Below are 16,143 nucleotides of genomic sequence, written 5' to 3' on the forward strand. Positions count from 1 at the left end.
TCCCCATACAGGTATTAGGAGGCCAAACACTCAGGTCAGATTCTGTGGCCCTCTCAGACAGTCTAGTGGCGGGGAGTGGAGAAGCCACATTGCAGGCGGCTTAGCCTGCATGCGCCACAACAATACCCCCTTTGTGTGGGTGTCTTCACCTAGGCTCCCCAGAAGTTGCCATGAGGATAAGACAGGAGAGCAAATGAATAAATTTGCGCATTCTGGGAAACACAGATGGGGGAGAAGGGATGTGAGATGATGAGATGAGAAGAAATTCCCAAATATGCATATTTGGGGGTAGGCTGTCAGCACGCTAATTGACCTTAATTCTGACATGGACTTTAGAAATTCAACTAGGGCCAGCTACTAACAAGATGAGTCAACTGTGTGCTCTTATGATTGCTTCTGTCTGGGCTGTTGTGACAGGTGAATTACTCCTTGAGTCTCCTGGCTCAAAGCCAGAGAAGATGACTAGGCAGAGAGAAGGGGTGCTGGTTTTTAAATTCTTGCTCCATCCAAGTGGTGTTGGCTGAGAAGAGGGGTAAGGCACCAGGTGTATCCTTTCCACAAAGTACTCTTTTCCCCCTGAGCAATGAATTAATTTTTTTTTTAAATTTCAAGTTTAAAGATTTTTACTATTTCTTCACAAATGAATTTTCTAGTTTGTACCTTGTCTTTTATTTACTCCTTAATATCTTCTCCATTCTAGAGGTATATTAAATGTTCCCTTTATTTTAGGACCCAGCACAGTAGCCTAGCAGCTAAAGTCCTCTCCTTGGGCATGCCAGGATCCCATATGGGCACTGGTTCTAATCCTGGTGACCCCGCTTCCCATCTAGCTCCCTGCTTCTGGTCTGGCCCAAAGCCTTGTTACACTGCACCCCAATGGGAGACCTGGAGGAGGCTCCTGGCTCCTGGCTTTGTATCAGCATAGTTCTAGTTGTTGTGGCAGCTTGGGGAGTGAATCATCAGACAGAAGATCTTCCTCTCTGTCTCTCTTCCTCTCTGTGTATCTGACTTTCTACTAAAAATAAAATGAGTCTTTCAGAAGCAAAATTAAGTTCATTTTATTTTAAATCATTTTTAAAATTTATTTTTGAATTTTATCTGGAATTGACATAGTGCATGTAAAATTATCTTTATTTTCAAAACACTCAGATAATTCAGCCAAAACCTTTTTTTTTTTTAAAGTTTATATTTCATAAAGAGGACCGAGAGAACATTCATGTGCTGGTTAATTCCCCCAATGACTACAATGGCCAAAGCTGGGCTGGTCCAAAGCCAGGAACAAGGAGCTTCCTCTGGGTCTCCTACACGGATACAGGGCTCCAAGGGCCTTAGCAATTCTCTATTGCTTTCCCAAACCATTGGTGGGGAGTTGTATGAAAAGTGGAGCAGCTGAGACAAGAACCAGTGCCCATGTGGGATGCCAGCACCGCAGGTGGAAGATTAGTGTGCTACAACACTGTGCCAACCCCAAGCCAGGAATTTTTTTTAAAGAATCAAAAAATTTATGTAGAAGGATCTTTTTAAATGTTGTTTTAATTCTATACCATTTTCAGGCACATTTTAACTCTCATATTTTAATGTTTCCATGCATAACAGAATACATTTCTCAGCATAACTTCCCCACTATTGTTTTCTATTATTTTCTAAGTTTCTTTTAGTTCTTAGAGTTCTGAGTAAAGCTTAGATCATTTTGTTACTATTCAGTATTATTGATATTTTATCTAATAATATTCACTGTTTTCAATATTTATTATTTCCATGGAACTCATTGCTTCTAGCTAAGTTTCCACGAATTTATTTTTGACCTTTGTAGATGGTAATTTCATAACCTTTAGGAATGAGATGCTTTGAAATGAAGGTGAGACATAAAATCATTTCATGAAGCACCTTAGTGAAAGATGGGAGTGAAGGAAAGGAAAGCATTTCTCTTGGATCTTACTGCTTGGAATGTGCGGCCCTTATGGGTGTTGGTTCTAGTCTCGGCTGCTGCAGTTCCCACCCAGTGCCCTTCTAATGCTCCTGGGGAAGCAGCACAGGATGGCTCAAGCCGTTGGGCCCTTGCACCCTTCGGGGAGACCCAGAACAAGCTCCTCACTCCTGGACTCAGATCAAGTCAACCTGGCTGTTGTGGCCATTTGGGGAGTTAAGCAGAGTTTGAAAGATTTCTCTCTGTTTCCTTTTCTCTGTAAGTCGGCCTTTCAAAGAAAAAATAATTGTTAAGGGCCCAGCGCGGTGGCGCAAGTGGTTAAGGTCCTCGCCTTGCACGCCCGGGATCCCATATGGGCGCCGGTTCTAATCCCGGCAGCCCCGCTTCCCTTCCAGCTCCCTGCCTGTGGCCCAGGAAAGCAGTCGAGGACGGCCCAAAAGCTTTGGGACCCTGCACCCGCGTGGGAGACCCAGAAGAGGCTCCTGGCTTCGGATCGGCATAGTATCGACCCGTTGCGCTCACTTGGGGAGTGAATCATCGGATGGAAGATCTTCCTCTCTGTCTCTCCTCTCTGTATATCTGCCTTTCCAGTGAGAAAATAATAAAAATAAATCTTAAAAAAAAAAAAAAAAGAAAAATAATTGTTAAAAAAGAGACTTGGTGCTATTAAGTCTCGTAATGGGGCATTTTGTAGGTTTTGCCTGTGCCAATAAGTGCTGTCTCCTTCCTATTCCTGTCTCAGCATTTCCTTGCTGTTTTACCACAAGGGAAAAAGAAAGAAAGAAATTGAGAGAGAGGGAGAGAGAGAGAGATAAAGGAAGGACAGAAAGAAGGAAGGGAGGGAGGGAAGAAGGGAGGGAGGGAGGAAGATTTAAGCCAACATAGTTACATCATAATCCACTAAATGTTAAAGCTAAAAAAATAACAGAAGTTAATCAAAATCTTAAAGATGTTTAATGAAATTTATTCAGTATCATGAATATTTCTTGGACACTTGATACCAATCATTCAGCTACACAGTGTTTTCTTCTTTTATTATTAATTAGGTTTTAACAGATAACAGTTCATAGAAACAATTTAAGACTATAGTGATATTTTAACCTTTCAATAAAGAAACAAACAACTCTCCTTTCACAATGGGCTGTCAGTGGCAATGCAAAACTTGTTTTGTCATACAGTATTCTTTAACAACTCCCAAGTAACCTTCAAATGACCATGCTTTTACCAATTAGACATGAGGGGCTGAATTTTAAGAAAAAAAAATTATTTTTCTTGCCATGAAACATTTGATGATAAATCTTTTATAAGTGAAATAAAGTAATATTTCATAGGTGGCTTAAATTATTCAACATCAAGTACTTCTTTCCAGAATAATATCTAGCATAATATCATGAACAATAACTGTCAAATGGAATTTCATTAAAAATAGTAAGTCTTGGAAAATATGGGTAAAACATTATTCTGTTAAAACTCGTGGTGTCAGTCCTGTTCGGAACATTTTGTAGATTTCTGTAGTGAAACCTTCACGGCCTGGGCTTTTCTTTGTTGGGGGATTTTTAATCACTGATTCAATCTCTGCTTCGGTTATGGGTTTGTTCAGGTCTTTTGTTGCCTCTGGGCTAAGTTTTGGTAGGTGGTGGGAGCCAAGAACTTTTCCATTTCTTGGAGTTCTTCTAATTTGTTGGAGTACAGTTCTTTGTAGTAATTTCTAATTATTTTCTTAATGGTTGCAGTGTCTGTTGTTATGTTGCCTTTTTCATCTTTGATGTTGTTAATTCTCGCTTTCTCTTGTTTTTTCTTTGTCAAACGGACCAGTGGGGTGTCTATTTTGTTTATCTTCTCAAAGAACCAGCTTTTTCATTCATTGATTATGTGTATGGTTTTTTTCTTTTTTAATTTATATTTGGTTTATCTCCTCCCTTGTTTTGATGATTTCCTGTTTCCTATTGTGTGTGGGGTTCTTCTGCTGCTGCTTTTCCAATTCCTGGAGGTGTGCGCTTAATTCCTGTATTTGGCACTTTTCTTGGGCCTTGACATAAGCTCCAATTGTAATGAGCTTACCCCGTAACACTGGTTTGGCGGTGTCCCACAAGTTTTGGAATGTTGTATCAGAGTTTTCATTGGTCTCCATAGTTTTTTGATCTCATCTTTAATTTCTTCTCTGACCCATTGTTCGTTTAATGGCATATTGTTCAACTTCCAAGAGTGTCTATATTTTCTGGGGCATTTTGAATTGTTGATTTACAGTTTCATTCCAAGGTGGTCTGACAGGGTGCACAATATGATTCTAATCTTTTTGAAGTTATTTAGATTTGCTTTGTGTCCTATCATGTGGTCAATCTTGGAGAAGGTGCCGTGCACTGCTGAAAAAAATGTATTATCTCTGGCCTTAGGATAAAAAGTTCTATAAATGTCTACCAAGTCCAGCTGTTCTATTGTTTGTGTAAGCTCTGTTCTTTCTTTGTTAAGTTTTTGTTTCATTGATCTGTCTATTGGTGTTAATGGGGTGTTGAGGTCACCCACGATTATTGTATGTGTATCTATGTCTCCCCTCAAGTCTGTAAGTAATCACTTCAAATAGCTAGACATGTTTAAATTTGGTGAATAGATGTTTATGATGGTAATTACTTCCTGGTAGATCATTCCTTTCACCAATATAAAATACCCTTCCCTGTCCCTTTTGATGTTTGTCACATTAAAGTCTATATCATCCGCAATCAAGACAGCTACCCCAGCCTTTTTTTCTCATCCATTGGCATGGAATAATCTTTTTCCATCCCTTCACTTTCAGTTTCTTAGCGTCTTTTCTGGTTAGATGTGTCTCTTGTAGGCAATAGATAATTGGGTCATATTTGATGATCCATTCCATTATTCTCTATCTTTTGATTGGTGATTTTAGGCCATTTGTGTTAAGAGTTAATATTGAGAGTTTGCGATTTTGCCCCTCCATGCATGTGTGTTTTTCTGGGTGTTGGTATCTGTTTAATTTCCCCTCCTTGTGTGGACTTTAGTGGGGAGACCTTCTGTTTGCCATCTTTGCTTATGGTTTGTCTCCGCCCCCCCCCCCTTTTTTTCTGGATTTAGCACATTTCTAAGGAGATTTTGTAAGCTGGTTTTGTGCTGGCATATTCTTCCAGGTTCTCTTTGGTATGGAAGTATCTGGTTTTGTTCTTGAATATAAATGAGATCTTTGCTGGGTACATTATTCTTGGTTGGCAGTTGTTCTGTTTCGGGATTTGGAAGATCTTTATTTATTCTCTCCTTGCTTCTAGGGTCTCTTCAGAGAAGTCAGCAGTGATTCTGATTGGTTTTCCCCTATATGTGATCTTTTCTCTGCTTTGTACTTGTCTCAGGATTCTTTCCTTGTCTTCATTGGAGTGGAATTTGAGCACCATATGTCTGGGTGAAGATCTCATTGGATCGTATTTATTGGGAGTTCTCTGTCTGTCCTGGATTTGGGTTGGATTCATGTTCCAAGTGTTTTGGAAGCTTTCCTGTATAATTTTGTCTAGCACGGTTTGCATTCCTGATTTTCTTTCTGCTCCTTTGGGAAAGCCTACAAGCCTGATATTCGATTTTCTTAGGTTGTCTTAATCCTCTACAAACTCTTCAAAACAATAGAAAAAGAAGCAACCCTTCCAAACTCATTCTACGAAGCCAACATCACCTTAATCCCAAAACCGGAGAGAGAACCAACAGAGAGGAAAACTACAGACCTATCTCTCTGATAAACATTGATGCTAAGATTCTCAACAAATCCTAGCCAACAGAATTAAAAATCAGGCAGATCATTCATCCAGATCAAGTAGGGTTCATCCCTGGAATGCAGGGATGGTTCAACATTTGGAAATCCATAAATGTGAACATTGCATCCAAAAACTGAAAAACAAGAATCACAATATAGATGCAGAAAAAGCTTTTGACAAAATCCAACACCACTTCATGCTAAAAACACTAATCAAAGTAGACATAGATGGAACAATCCACAACATAATCAAAGCAATATATGAAAAACCCAACATCAGCATCATACTGAATGGAGAAAAACTGGAACCCTTCCCTTTGAGATCTGGAACAAGACAAGGATATCTGCTATCTCCACTGCTATTCAACATAATCATAGAGGTACTCACTGAGGCCATAAGACAAGAAAGACAAATCAAAGGAATTCAAATGGGAAAGGAAGAAGTCAAGCTTTCACTATATGCAGATGACATGATTCTTTATACAGAAGAACCAAGAGACTCAATACAGAGACTGCTAGAACTTATATGAGAGTTTGGTAGACTGGCAGGGTACAAAATTAATGAACAAAAATCGACAGCCATTGTGTATGCAAACAGCCCCAAGATCTAACCAGCAAGATACCATTCAAAATAACAGAGAAAAGTATGAAGTATCTAGGAATAAATCTAACCAAAAATGTAAGACACCTTTTTGAAGAAAACTACAAACTACTTAAAAAAGAAATTGAACATGACCTCAAAAAATGGAGTTACATCCCATGCTCCTGGATAGGTAAAATCAATATAATCAAAATGTGTATACTACCAAAAACAATATAAACATTCAACGCAGTCTCAATCAAATTGCCCAAACAATTCTTCATGGAGCTGAAACAATGATACAAAGGTTCATCTGGAAACACAGAAAACCAGGAATAGCTAGAACCATCCTAAAGAACAAGAAGTTAGCAGGGGGAATCACAGTCCTGGACCTCTGGACATACTATAAGGCGGTGGTTATTAAAATAGTCTGGTACTGGCACAAAGATAGAGAGGAGGATCAATGGAGCAGAATAGAAGCACCAGAAGGGAACCCACACAGATACAACCAAATAATCTTTGACAAAAAGACAAATGACAATCCTGGCAAATGGGAAAATCTCTTCAATAAATGCTGTTGGGACAACTGGTTGATAGCCTGCAGAAACGAAAGGATAGACCCACATCTCTCACCATACACTAAGATCAAATCTAAATAGATAAAAGAGCTAAACTTACATCCAGAAACTTTCAAACTTTTGGAAGAAAATGTTGGAAATACTCTGTAATATCTAGGGGTAGGTCCTGACTTCCTAAAAAGGATACCAAAAGCAATAGCAATCGAGACCAGAATAAACAAATGGGACCTCATCAAACTAAGAAGTTTCTGTACAGCAAGGGAAACAGTCAACAAAGTAAAAAAGCAACCCACAGAATGGGAGAAGATCTTTGTGCACTACATAGGTGACAGGTGGCTAATCTCTAGAATATACAAATAATTACAAAACAACCAAAATACCAAAACAAACAAGCCACTCAAGAAATGGGCAAAGGAAATGGGCACACATTTCACAAAGGAACAAACCCAAATGGCATACAAACACATGAAAAAATGCTCAAGTTCCCTGTCAATAAAGGAAATCCAAATTAAGACATCGATGAGGTACCACCTGCTGCCAGTAAGATTGGCCCACATAAAAAAAAAAAAAACACCAACAACTTGCTGGAGAGGATGCAGGGAAAAGGGAACCCTACTCCACTGCTGGTGGAGCTGCAGGTTGGTACAGCCTCTATGGAAATCAGTATGGAGAACACTCAAACAACTGAAAATCTGCATACCATATGATCCAGCAATAGCACTCCTAGGAATATATTCCAAACACCTATTACATGAGAAACCAACATGCACCCCTGTGTTCATAGCAGCACAATCAGTAATTGCAAAAACATGGAAGCAACCAAAATGCCCATCAGCAGAAAACTGGATAAGAAAGCTATGGTTCATCTACTACATGGAATACTACTCAGCTATTTAAAAAAACAAGATGCAGTTCTTTGTGGCGAAATGGGCCCAACTGGAAACCATAATGTTAAGGGAAATGAGCCAATTCCAAAAGATTAGATACCACATGTTTCACATGTTTGCCTTAATTTAAGAATATAGCCATTTGGGGGAATATAGAACCTGATTGTATATATACTAAAATCGAAATGTCAATGAGGAAATCACAGGATGTGATTAACAACTTGCATTTTTTTTAACATACTGGTTACTTAATACTATGTCCACTAATTCCTTAACGTTATAATTTGTTGCTGACGTTATGTTGGGGCTTTTGATTGATCGGGATGATACTCTGCCAGCTCTACCTTCAGACCAGAGATGGTCTCCCCAAAAGACATTGAACTTATCTGGACAATACGTTACTGGTCTCTATGCTTGGTATATGCCTGCAATGAAAGAATCTAAACTGAAGTTGAACGGTGGCAATGCAGCAAAGTGGCAGAATCCGCCATGAGGGGAGGGCTTGGGGAGGTTTGGGGGGAATCCCAGCACCTATGGAAATGCGTCACATAATGCAATGTAATTGATAAAAAAATAGTTATAAATATGAAAAAAGTCATGGTATCACAATGGTTGCTTTTCTTTATGAATTATCTTTACCTAACTTCTAAATATTCCACCTAATTAAGTGAAGATTCAAGTGCCTGAGCAGACTCCTATCTCCTTCCTAGAAAAATTTAACATTGATGTTTATAAGCCATCTACTGCAACTGTGTTGAACTCTGTTTTTGTTTGTTTCTTTGTTTTTGCTTTAACTTACCAGCAAAATATAAACAGCCTGTCCATTACTTTCTATTTCATGGATATTATGTGTCAATATTTTGTACACGGATTCGTATTGTTTAAAATTGTCAATGTCCATGTTATGGTCTGGACATTTCTGATGCCTCCCCCTAAATTCATATGTTGAAATCCTAATCTCCACTATAGCCGTGTTGGGAGGTAATGACCATGAAAGAGTTTACTGTCTTATAAAATGAACCTCAAGGATTCTCTTGTCCTGTTTCCACCTGTGAAGATGCAATGAGAAGCTGGCAAACATGAAAGGAATTCTCACTAGGACTCGGCCATGCTTGTTCGCTGATCTCAAGCCTTGAACCTGCAGAACTCTGAGAAATGTGTTCTTGTTGTGGATGGAACAGGTCTCACATCTCTCTGGGAAGCTCTTTTATCAGTAGAAATCATTTCATAACTGTGACTGCTCTACCAGGATTGATTCTTTAAACAATCTCATTCTTCAAATCAGCTCTGGCTTCTTTGAGTTCTAATCAAAGAAGCCGTCTTGTATTTTGTGCTTTGCCGGTGCCGGATATTTCTTGCATTAATGTATTCAGCATCACTTCTACCTGGTGGATGGGTCCTGTCCCTCCTGGTACACTTGTTTATCTCATTTTTCAGTTCTTATTCTCCACTCCAACTTCAGTTATGACCCTCACCCACTCTTTGTGGTCAGGCATGTGGGATGTCTCCCATTCGGAATCTCTAGTCTTTAACTAGTATCTCTCTACTGAATATAACCAGCAATTTCTATGTATTACTTGTGGTGGTTTTTCACTTATATTCTCCTCCTTGACCCCTTTCCTTCATCAACTTAACCTGCTTTTTTTTTTTTTTTAATTTTGATCATAACAGTAGGTACATGTGCTTCCATTATTATATTTTCATGGATAATATTATTCCATTGTATGTTTCCAAATATCAATTTCTAAATAAAAAAGTAAAATAAATTACATGTAAAGAAGCACAACATATATTTCTACACCCCTAACTTTCTTACATAAACACTGTACTTTAAACAATAGTAATTGAACTATCTCTTCTCCCCTAACTGACTTGATTTGCTGTGTTACCTGTCTGACTTGTTGAAACTTGTATCCAGCAAAGCAGTCTTTGAGACCTTCCTCTCCCCTCAGTAATTCTAGCTCCAATCAATCACTAACTTTGTCTGCAATCAGCACATCGTTTCCCCACTTAGGCAGGACTGAGTCACTTTTCCTAGAATGATTGCTGAGTTGCCTCTCTCGCACTGCTTTGGCCACACTGATGTCGCAGTGACCTGGCCCTCCTGGTCACACGGTGAAGTCTAAGTGAATTGTATCAGAAGCACTCACATTGTTCTGACCTGTGTGGTTTTGCCTGTTGTCCTTTTTCAAATGTAGTGTACTTGCTATATGTCAGTTTTTCTAAATCCCAATGCTATGTATTTCTATTCTCATCTTTGTATCTATGTGGAAACTTTTCTCTATGATGGAAATATCTTTCCCTTTGTGTATTTGATTAACACCTTTACACCAGAATTAAAAAAAAAATTCTGTAAAAAGCTTGCTTTTACACCCATGTTCCTTGTCAGCACCCCTGCGGACCACGCTTGTATTATGCCACTCATTCCACTATTCTGCCATCCTTTGGCAGATATCTACCGGCCTTATAGAATTGGTCCCTTCCTCAGATGACAGCCTTCTGCACTCCTAATGAGTTACATTTACAGAACTTGGCACTCAGTCTGTGCACATAAACATTCACTATACTTGACACCAGCCTATTGAAACGGGGTAAGTGTGATGGGGGTCACTAAACTTTCTCCAGGACTAGAACAGGATGCTTAGTGAATTTTGCTAACTGTTGGATGACTGAGGGCATTGTTCTTGTGGCATTTAATACATCAAGAACAAAGTAGGGACTATAAGCAAAGAGCTTTCCAATTGATTTTCTCCTTAAGCTTAAAATAGAAACGGAAGGAGAGTTATCCTCAAGGTGAATGCCAAGCAAAAGGGATGAAGACATAGAAAACTAATTCTGACACCAACCTCCCTGGGTTATTTTTGAACCTGTGTCTTTCGGGTGTTGTTAAGTATTGACAAGGTCCTTTTAATCATGGTAAAGCCTGGACCAAGAACTAATGCTGTTTCTTTCCTCTACCAGCAGAGGGCGAGGCAGAGAAAAGGTATTGATGGGCAAGTTAACAGTAATTTAGGAAATGTTGCCTTCCTCTGTCGTAGGTACCTCGAACCTGGGGCATGCCTTGAAAGGAATGTCCAGGTCAGTGATGTAGCTTTACAAGTAATTGTGTAACATAGTTCGTGGTAACGGTGTTACTCTGTGACAAAACAGGAAACAAACAAGATGGATTTTTACCAGTAAATCTGACACACAGGTTAATTGTAGATTAGGCCAACTTTAAAACCAAGGATGAGTGGAGACAGAAAAGTTGCCTTTGAACCCTTCCTGACTGATCTCCACAGGGGAACAGAACTGTGAAGCCAGTCGAAGCTCTGCTTCAGTCTCTCCCCAAGCCCGGCCGTGGGTTGTAGATGAGTCAATCAGCCTTTTAAATCACTGTATGTGTTCAGTGTCATTTCCAGTCAGTAGCACTGCAAACAACTTGGTTGTCAAGGGAGACAGATCTGGGCTTAACATCCCTTGCAAATGATTTATTTCACAAAGTCCATGAAATGTGTTTTGAGCTCCTGAGTTTATTATCTCCACAGTAAACAATGAAGGGTAGAGAACTCTTGTAAATTATTCTCAGTATGAGGAGTGTCAAGGGGAAGAGCTATTAAGCTTAACATCTTATGCGTTATTAGTTGACTAGTAGGGTCAAAAGAAGAGAAAAAAAAGCCACTTGAATTAAGTGGCTGGGAAAGTCCTTACTGTGAAGATACGGTGCTGAAGAAAATCCAGATGAGATTAATCTCTGCCCATTTCCTTTATTTCCCTCATATGCTCGCTTGCTTGTTCTGCTATGTTGAAATGTCCCACTCTTGAGCACCCTAAAAAATGTAAATTCTGCTCTTTTAAGATTTTTCATGGAAGATGGAAAGCAGGTCATTGAAAAACAGAGAACAAATGAGTCTCCAGAACCTACTGGCATTTTGGGTAAGGCCACTTTTTCCTAATAATATTAATTGTTTGTTTTATATAGAGAGTTACACAAACAGAATGAGGCATGCTGACAAACACACAGATATCTTCTGTCTGTTAGTTCAGTCCTGAAGTTGCTGCAACAGCTGGGACTGGGTAAGGCAGAAGCCGGGAGCTTGGAACTCCATCTCGGGCTCCCACATGGATGCAGAGACTTAAACACTCAGGTCATATTTTACTGCTTTCCCAGGCACTTGAAAGGGAGCCAAATTAAAGTGGAGCAGCTGGACACAAAGTGGCACTCATTTGGGATGCCAGAATTGCAAGTGGTGGTTTTAGCTGTTATCTCTCAAGATTAGTCCCCAGTAAGATCATTCTCAAACTAGAAACACCAGGTCTCATCTGGAATCCTGTGTTCTCCCCATTAATTACGGAGGCATGTTAGGATTCTCATGTGACTCAACTGTATATATTTCAGTGAACCTCTTTGAGTGAATGAAGTAGCACCCATCTAAGAAGGAATGAGTAGGGATTCTTTTCCTGTGTGGTTTTATCATTAAACTCTGTTCTGGTCAGAATATTTTATTTAATGCCACTGATTAACACAAGGACAATACACTTACACAAATGCAGGGGGTTGCAGTAACATGGGAGAATGTTATACACCATATAGTCTGTATTTTTATAGATAATAAAATTATGGGGAAATTTACATGATATTATGACTATTGAATATGCCCTCCTTGTCCCCTAAGAACAACTTATTGGAGAAAATGGTCATATAGATGTACATCCAAGCAGTAAAACACATGGACCAACAATCAAGGAAGTTAATGCTGGGAAAGGACTGAGCACAAATTGCGTTTTCCCCATCTGCCTTCCAGAACTTGCATGTGTGCTCAAGCTATGGTGAATTGAAATAATCCTTTTCATTCTCTCCTGGACCTGCGTCTGTGAATTCCAGGCAGATTTTAATGTGTGAGTAAAAGAGGGAGAGTTAAGTGTATTTTGGATGTCAGCCTGAGAAATAACTGTTAAAAACAACTGGAGAAAACTCAAGAAATTAATGTTGAATTTTTGTTTTTTCCCTATTTAGAAGTTTTTTTTTTTTTACTTCAATTAAAATTGACTTTGTGACATTTTCAGTTTTTGTGAATCTCTTCCCTTCAATTTTTGGCTAGCCAAATATTGAGAGGTCTAATTGTATTTTCAACACAGTCTGATTTCCAGGCCCATGTGTTCCCTGGGACTCTGTAATTACATTTGTCACCACCATGTCCTTTTTTTTTTTTTTCACTCCTCTTTATTTACAATTATGGCTCCTATTCCAATTGTGATTTACAATGTACTTTAATTTTTCCAGTTCCTATATATAAATTCATTCATTCCATATTTAATCATATTTGCATCTGACTGAATGTATACCAGTAGAAGGAAGGATATTTAGTTCTAGCTTAAAAATACTGGGATGTCTGGTAATAGGGTCATGTAGGTACAGGTTATATATTTAACCTGAGAAGAAATAAGAAAGGGTATATGGGTGAAATTCCCAGTATTCTCAAGTATAATTATATCTATTTTTCTGTAGTAAATTGAGTCTGAGCATTTTAAAAACTGAATTAGACTTTTAAATTTCCTTTTTTAAAGAATTTTTTAAAAAATTTACAGCAAAGGCATATTTACAGAGCGAAGGAAAGACAGAGAGAAAGATCATCTGTCTGCTGGTTCACTTTCCAAGTGGCCATAGCAACAGGAATGCAGGTCAATTCGAAGCCAGGAACCAGAAGCCAGGAGCTTCTTCTGTGTATCCCACGTGTGCATAGGGTTCCAAGGCTTTGGGCCATCTTCTATTGCCTTCCCAGGACACAAGCAGGGAGCTGGATGGGAAGTGGAGGAGCCAGAATACAAACTGGTGCCCATATAGGATCCTGGTGCTAGCAAGGCAAGGATTTAGTCATTGAACCATAGCCCCAGGTCCTTAAATTGCTTAAATGAAGAAGTATTTAATACTGTAACAGCATGTGGTGAAATAAGTGAAAAGCATTTCGTGAGTTCTATTCTAGGTTTCCATTACTAGCAGGAAGAAAAATAAAGCAATTAAGACAGCAACCAATCTGAAACTTATCTAATGTAAACCCTTTGATTGTGGCTTAGGTCAACATGATTTAGATTTTTTTAATACCTGAAATGAAAAAAGGTAGGAGCTGAGAAATTTTAGAAAAATTTGACTTAATGATGATGCAACAGTCACTCAACTGTTACCTAAGGTTTCATTCCACAGTGACAGTCTACTCCAAATTCCTGCAATGGCTGGAGTCAGGCCAGCTTGAAGTCAGGAACTGCTCATTCAGTCTGGTTCAGGGATCCAAATTCTTAAGCATCGCCATTGCATACCAGGATGTGTTTTGGAAGGATGCTGAATTTTGAAGCAGAGCCAGGAATGCTCCCTGGCACCCTACTTTATGATGTGGATGTCTCTAGTGGCATCCTCACTGCTACACCAAACACTTGTCCCCTTAAAACAGAAGTAAATGCAAAATGAAGCTTAAATTAGCAAATGGGCACTTGAATTCAAATAAAAAAAAAAGAATATGAAAAAGTGCCAAAAGTGAAATCTTTCAAGGTCAAGGATCTGGTGGCATCTTGGCAGTTCAGTTGAGCTTTGTTCCTGGATATTACCTACAAGGTGATTTAGTAAATACCAGTATGGAAGTATATATATAAACAACAAAATGTAGAAAACCAACCAAAGATGAATGTTTTTCTAAATATTTGCTTATTTTCATTAGAAAGGAAGATCAGGAGAATCAAGATTGCAGAACAGGTTAAGGGCGTGTTTAAACAACAGAGAAACATTAGCCAGCATGGAGCTGGGTCAAGATAAAAAATATTCAAGAATTAAGAGACATCATTAAAAGGCCAAATATAATAATTAGTGGAGCTGCAGAAAGAGAACCTGGGTTAAAAATGTATTTAATGAGGTAATAAAGGAAAATTTCCCTAATCTAGAGTAAGAATTGGCAAACAGCATCCAGGAGGAACACAGAGCTTCCAACATGTTGATTAAAACTGATTTTCACCATGACATATGTTAATCAAGCTCAGTTCAATTGAACATATTCCTTAAATATGCACATGAAAAAAATCAATTGACATATAAAAGAATGCCAATTAAATTCATAGGAGACCTCTCACAGAAAATTGTATAGGCCAGAAGAGAATGGAGTGACGTATTCCAGATTCTAAAAGCAAGAAATTTTCCGACCAGAATAACAGCCCAACAAAGCTTTCCTTTGTCTTTGAAAATGAAATAAAATTCTTCCACAGTAAAGAAAATTTAAAAGAATATGCCTCTTCCAAACCTGCCCTGCAAATGATACTTAAAGGTGTTCTCTTGACAGAGAAAAGGAATAGTGCCCACCAAAACCAAAGACAAATGTGAAGAACATCCCAGTGAAATAACAACAGAAGACTCAACCAAGTGACAACCCATTGCTAAATGATAGGACCAAATTAACCTTAAATGTGAATGGGTTAAACTCATCAATCATACCTCATCAATTAGCAGACTGAATTAAAAACAAGCAAACAGACATCTATTTTTTGCCCACAGAAGATGCTTCTCAGCAACAAAGATCCAACTATCTCATGGATTTGTGTATTTTTGTTTTTAGTTTCATTTCTTCAAAACATGTTTATTCTCATTAAATTCTTCACTGACTCATAGATCATACACTAACATTTTCTTTGAGAAGGTTCTTGATTTCCTTTTTCATTTCTTCAGTGACATATTAGTAATTTAGTAGCATGTTATTTATCTTCATGTCATTGTATATTTTTGTTTTTCTTCTTGTTGCTGATTTTGTTTTGTAGCTTCTCATTTAACAGAATGTATAGTAACTGTGTAATGGAGACTGTCATACCTAGTGGCACGTTGTTTAACTTCGTGACATTGTAAGTTTCTGTTTTTGTTCCTGTTGATTTTTGTTTTGTGGCTTTTCACTCGTGGGGATGTGTAGTGACTGTGTAGCAGAGACTGACATGTCCAGATGCAAGGATATGGTGCAGTGTGCATCTCTACTTCCGGACTGAGGATGGACTTCCAATGAAACTGTTGGATATGTCTTGACAATGGAATGCTGGACTTCGTGCCATTGTCCATGCCTGCAGTGATAGACTTAGGACTGTTTATGAGCAACCATAATATTGTAATGATATGGCGAACTCAGTGGGGGGTGTGGTGGGGAGGTGTAAGGGAAATCCCAGGACCTCTGAAACTATATCATAAGATGATAATAGTAATAGTAAGTTAAAAAGGCAGTTCAGATTTATGGAGAGAAGGAGAGACAAGGAAAGATCTTCCCATCTCCTGGTTCACTCCCCAAACAGCTATAATAGCTATAACTGACCTGATCTGATGCCAGGAGCTTCTTTCTGGACTCCCACATGGGTTTTGGGTCCCAAGGCTTTGGACAATCCTCTACTGTTTTCCCAGAACACAAGAAGGGAGCTGGATGGGAAGCAGA

This window comes from Ochotona curzoniae, unplaced genomic scaffold, assembly GCF_017591425.1.
Source record: "Ochotona curzoniae isolate NIBS_2020 unplaced genomic scaffold, NIBS_Ocur_1.0 contig_3643, whole genome shotgun sequence".
NCBI classification, from domain to species: Eukaryota; Metazoa; Chordata; class Mammalia; order Lagomorpha; family Ochotonidae; genus Ochotona; species Ochotona curzoniae.